Source organism: Hyposmocoma kahamanoa, unplaced genomic scaffold, assembly GCF_003589595.1.
Source record: "Hyposmocoma kahamanoa isolate Upper Pololo Valley unplaced genomic scaffold, ASM358959v1 90283, whole genome shotgun sequence".
Lineage (NCBI taxonomy): Eukaryota > Metazoa > Arthropoda > Insecta > Lepidoptera > Cosmopterigidae > Hyposmocoma > Hyposmocoma kahamanoa.
This window is the reverse complement of record NW_020654605.1, coordinates 15,644-22,290: the sequence shown is the minus strand read 5'-3', so window position 1 is coordinate 22,290 and position 6,647 is coordinate 15,644.

Below are 6,647 nucleotides of genomic sequence, written 5' to 3'. Positions count from 1 at the left end.
AACCTATTGCAATAAAACGGCAATTTCATACTTTAACCCCTAATATTATCTGCCTGCATTGACAGGTGAAGTCAAGCCAACATTTTAGTTCTTCACTATCGAAAGCAGATACATTTTCGTGGACCCCCGCTTACGAATTGCGAACCTCCATTTTTAAATATATTTAAATAAACCTGTAAAATAATTTACGTAACGGCATATAATTTACCCGGCTCATGACGTTACTACGTGCTGTAGGTGAGAAACTCAAAAATTACAAATTTCGAATCCTTATATAGATACTATGTAAACAAAGTGCTTGCGCGTTTCATTGTACTAGTAATGCCATCTTGTGTCGACGCGCGATAAACTCCTTGAACAATTTGCAATTATCTGAATAGTCAGTGAATAAAATCACTGTCCAAAAAGCATTGAGAATGGGACACGGTAAAGAAATGGGACAATTCCATAGAAAGTTGAATACCAATTATCCGCGTAGTAATACATGTTATTGACATATTTAGTGCTCGGTTACAATGCTCGTTAATTCCACTTGTTATTATGAAAGACGTATTGTTTCAAACGGCCAGTTGTAGTGCAGTATTGTTAGCTTTACTTGACATATATACAATAGTACAGATGAATGTACCTGTGTGGATTGATGACAAATGCTAAACAAATACTCTAAATATAGCACAGCTATTTTCTCCGTCTCACGACTCGTGTACCAACAGGCGTCACTGTAAATTGATATTTACGACACCGCGGTTAAGCCCCGAATAGAACTAATGCAGTGTGTGACAGGCTGAATGAAACTAAACGCATTTTTTCGAGTTATAATGTGGTGGATATAAATTTTCTTGGTTTTGAGGCGACAAACAAAATTCCTATTTATATGAAAACCGCTACACCTCAAACCGAATAAATGTTATACAGTGTATTTTTGTTTAACTGGGACAGTATGGCGAAATCCGAAACCATAGAAGATACTGGCAATTATAGGAGAAAAAAAATTTATACGAAAAACATTTTATAAATTTGACCACTTGTGCTGTCTCGAATTTTTCTTCCAATACAATGGAATTGAGTCCATCACCAGAAAAATAATAATCAATTTTATTAAGTTTTATGAACAACTCGCGCTTGACCAAAAAATGTACTATGCCGAAATTATTTTTACAAAAAAAAAAAGACTTACATAGTTCCTAATGCAATTTTTTTTAGTTTCGGATATCCCCTCATTGTCGCAGTTAAAAAAACACATTGTATATTAAATTTAACTAAGCTTTTTTAGATTATAAATTGTATAAATGTATCATAATAACATTATGTGCTTTATATTATTGTTTATTATTATTGTTTGTTTAATTTTGCTCTATACTCGTGCTTAAAAAATCTTAGGTGTTTTATTTTGGCGTTTAATATTTAGATAATTTAATAAATACAAAATATCACCGTCTCGGGTTGTTTTGCTTACACAATCCGGTAAATGATGAGCGGAGAGCATTTTGTTTTTCTTTTTTTTATGATTGCACGGTTCTTCTTATAAGTGGTGACATTACGAATTTTGTCAATACTAACCACTGCTACTGCGCCCGTCACCCAGAGAAGATAAGTTTACAGGTCCCATGTGCCTGTAATTTCATCAGCACCCTTCCAAACCGGAAAGCAGCAGAAATAGGTAAGGAGTACTTCCCTGAACGAACCCTTTGACGAGGCTCTACTGCTTCTAAAAGTAACCAGAGTAATGGATAGTTTATATGTAGCAAGTGCTGGCCCTTTCATTGCCTTTTCTAAATTTAAGTAAAGTAAGTACAAAGCTATTGTACCTCCGGTGCAGCGAACCGCCCACAGCCAAAAAGTTAAAGTTTATCGCCCGAATATTAGTGTAAACTAGCTTCGTCTTACGTAATGCAATACATAGAACAACGTCGCTTGACATGAAATTGAAGTTACAACAGTTTTCTTAGGGTTATTTATATCAACGAGACTTTGAGTAGAGTACATAGGGCGCACTATAAGTTTCCGGAACTGGCCACTTACTTATCCGCTCACGCGATACATGCAGCCGTAGACGCATACTACACCTAGAGGTGCCGGTGATGATTTTATACCGATTTATCGGATATCGAAGTTATAACAGGTAAAAGAACTAATGTTAATTGCTATTTCGGTAACTACTCTAGCAAACCATAAAGTTTTTAATGCCTGGGTCACCATTTAAAAAAAATAAACAACTTCAAAAATACGTCACGACAATCGTGTGTGTTATTGTTTGGGCTGGTGATTTCGGTGTTTATTTATTAAAAACATACCGTAAGTAGCGTTTTTTAAGTTTACCCTGAATATAAATGTTTATAAACTATACTTTAAGGAGTAATTTCATGGTAAACGTTAGAACCACTCAAATGTAATATTATCATATTTATCCAAGTGCACCAAAAATTTCATTAGTGCTTTTTAAGTGCAGGATTTGCGGTGTATTACTGCATTTTATTTGAGATGTTTATGTTGGTAGTACGGAGGGTATTTATTTAGCAATGCAGAATAATAATTTTTATTTATAAAAACTTGTATTTAAACTGAATCCTTTTCTATTTTGCGAAACCAAATAGCCGCCATTTTGCGGTAGGAGGAGCGCATCGCGTGAGCGGATAAACAATATTTAAAAAGTAATTACAACATTTGAAAACGGAACCCTTTGGCTGTAGAATACAGTTTGTTTAATCTGCCTGTCACTTGTTTTTACATTGTGGCGTCATTTTAGAAATTGGTTGTCTACATCACCATCGATTTTACTCGTGAAAATTTTCGCTTCAAACTGCTTTTGGCAATAAAGTACCATGCAAGACGACTATTTAAAGCTGGAATCTCAGTGACGAATTTCGTGATGGTCGCCCGTCCATTGCTGTGAACAACAAAAACATCGATGCTGTGCGCCGTATGATCAAAACAGACAGGCATGTCACATACCACGAGATTCGGGCATCTTTAGGCATAGGCATGAGTCAAATACAATCAATACTACACAAACATTTGGGTGTGAAAAAGCTGTGCTCTCGGTGGGGACTACGCAATTTGACTGAGGCTCATAAAACGGATCGCGTCACTTGGTGCAATGCCATGCTTACCAGATTCAACGAAGAGGCGTCAAATTTGGTGTGGAACATAGTGACAGGTGGCGAAACATAGATTTATAACTACGATCCCAAAACAAAGCAGTAATCGAGCGTATGGGTCTTTCGAGATGAGCCGAAATCAACCAAACTGGCGTGCGTGCAAAGTGCCTCTAAGCGGGTGATTGCTTCTTTTTTTAATAAAACTAGACACGTGGTTACTGTTGCTCTGGAGAATAGTTTTACCGTGAATAGTGATTAGTACATGACCATTTGTTTGCCGGAAATTATTGACTCCGTAAAAATAACCGTAAACTTCGTATCATCTTGCGCCACGATAATGCCAGTTCCCACACGGCCAAACAGTCTAATGAATTTTTGAAGGTGAACAACGTTGACCTTATGAGCCATCCCGCGTGCAGTCCCGACCTGGCACCTTGTGCCTTTTATTTATTTCCAAAAATTAAGAACCAGTTACGCGGTCAACGATTGTCATCACCTGAAGAGGCTGTCGAAGAGTATGAAAAATATGTTTCAGAGATTGTCACGGAGGAGTGGCACAAATGTTTTCAAAATTGGTTATTCGTGTGAAATAGTGCATTAACGCTAACGGAGAATATTTTGAGAAACAATAAATTCATTTCTGACGATTTACAGTATTTTTTTCTTATTCATTCTTACCTTATAGTTATAGTGCGCCACACGTACTCCACCACGTACAGTATACTAAAAGTCTCGTTAAAAAAGTGTCCGAGACAAATCTCAATGTCTGTCCATGCGACGCGTGGGGCAAGCTCTTTTAACCGACTTCATTAAAGGAGGAAATTATCGATTCGACTGTTTTTTTGTGTGTGTTGCGCGATTACTCTTTGCGTTTGTGAACTGATTGTGTTGTTTTTTTTTTGTCGGAAAAAGCATACCTTGGTATTGATCCCATATATTTTTTGAAGAAAATATTCCGGTAACCGATTTCAATAAAACTTGGCAAATAGATATAGTTCCACGAACTTTTGAGGTCGGTTTTTTTTATAATAAGTTTATGTGACTGTTATATAATGAAAAGCATGAAAATACGAGTGAGGGTTTATGAAACGAGCCGACAGGGGAGTTTCATAAAAACATCTCACGAGTGTTTTAATGCCTAATTATGTACAGTTCCATACACTGCTTTATCTACACACATATTATAAGCTATGATGTGTTCAGGAACCGCATGTTGCGACTGGCGAAATGGCGACAAATAAAAACTTTTCTCACGCATGTCACACAACCGTAGTTTTTATTTTTAATTCATAGACAAACTAGAATCGGCCTCAACTATCATATCGTTCGATATCAAGTAACGTGTGAAATTGTCAAAATTTTTCGCTATTGACATTTCATTTCGAATAAAACCTCATCTCGACTGATATTAGAATTGAGGTCCAATCAAACTGTTTTGTTTCTCAGAGATGTTCGAAATTTGAATGTAATAGTTACATCGAATTCGATGTTATGATGAAGCAATAATAACATTTTCACAGATAAGAAATTTGTCCTAACAAAACAGTTTATCTTTATGCTGGTCGTAATTTGCGGTTTTTGAACATATTATAGAGGTGTATGATATGTGTGTAGATAAGAAAGTTATTTCTGATTTAGTCATGTTTCAACCGTACGAGTTCACAGAAAAATTGTACATATCACAACATATGTACTCAAAAAGAATAAACTTGTCATATTTCACAAATTCTTGTATTAATAATCATGAAATTATAAACCCATGAATATGAAATTGTTAAATATGACTAAACATATCCATAAACACCTCATCGACCGAACGTTTTTTGATAAACTTTGCGATTGTGAGGGTAGTATAAAGTAACTCAATCGCAAATTTGTATGAAGCTAAATAGATTTGTTTATGCTCTACGAAGACCAAGGCAAACTGTCTCTCGAGAACAACGAGAGGCTACGTTTCGTCTGTGCTCAGCAACGGTCTTATCTGTGGGGCAATTCAGTAGTCGTAGAAAGTGCGTTTAAGGTTCAGAAGAAGTGTGTTTGGGCGATCTGCGGTGCGTGGTTCGACAACAGCTGTAAACTGTTGTTCAATTAGGGATATCTGTGTATTTGTCAAAATTTATCCTCAATATTTCAAAATACGTGGTGAAATTAATCAAAGGCAGACTAGAGCAAAACTTATGAATCTTTTGTACAAACCTCGTTGCCATAATGTAATTAAAAAAAAAAACTGCTTCAACATGTGTATAATGATTTTCAACAATTTGCCAAATGAAATTAAATTGTTGTAAGGACATACTTTTAAATTACAATTGACAAAATGGCTTTTGACACATTGCTTCTATAGTAATAAAGAATACTTAGAATTTCCTAATACAAATTTGCATTAATTTGAAGTGCAATTGACAGTAGAAACCGAACAAGAAATTAACATTTGTACATCTGCTTGCAGGTTGAATACAGTGTACCTAATTTTATTTAAGACCTTTATCATTGCCGTATTATTGGCAAATAAACGTATTCTATTCTATTCAATGATTAAAAGATTATAATTAATTAGTATATTTTTCAAAATTAAAGACGATTTTTATACCTGACATATCAATCTGACACTTGAGGTGGAGATAACAATGTAGACGCGACTAAAATAAACTTGATAACGACGGAGTTGTACCACGTTACGTATTAGTAAAAAAATACAGCTTGCATCATGATAACTTGGATTACGTTGGTCATGCTCAAGGTCTTGAACGCTTTGTTTACGCTTTGTCATTGTGAGTCTACAAGCGGTGTGCAATATCTACAACTCAGAGAAAACCGGAACATTTTTACCAACACAAAAAAGTTTTGTGTTAAATTTTGAGATGTTGTAGGATATTTTGTTCTTCATTCCTTATTCTTAGATTTTTAATAGATCCAAACTTAAAATATTTTTATTTCATAGGTAATAAATTTCACTTCAAATTGTTTGACGTCGATCGATCCAAGACCTCTATTTTATATTTGTGAAAATGTAACCGTAAGGGAGACGGTGAAGAAAACATTGATGTCGCTGATTTAGTCAGAAGTTATGTGAAAGTTGGCCTAACTCGTCGTCAGCAATTCGTGCAGCCGGTAATGAAATAATAACATCAGTTGATTGCAATTCATTTGTATATCCACTGTTTACAGTAATTAGTTCGAAAGTACAAAATATGGGTCAGGTTACAGATTTTAAACGTCACGCGGGAAATTCACAAGGAGCGGCCGCATTTGTTCACTTTCCAAGTAGCCCGTTCAAAAATCCCATTTTGTCCATGAGCGCTCGTTCATAAAGCATTTACCATCAACTTCACTCCTTATTTTCATATGGCAACACCAGCCAACGACGATCATGTCAGAGAACCACGTCAGATGATTGATTAAATTCAAATTAAGATTAAATAATTAATTAAGATTCAAACGACACCAGCGCCACCCTTTCTGCGACTACACTCAGTTTGAACTGTTAAACTGACGCGACATTTGTAAATAAAGAAACCACGATCGAGACTACTTTTTCTAATAATTAGA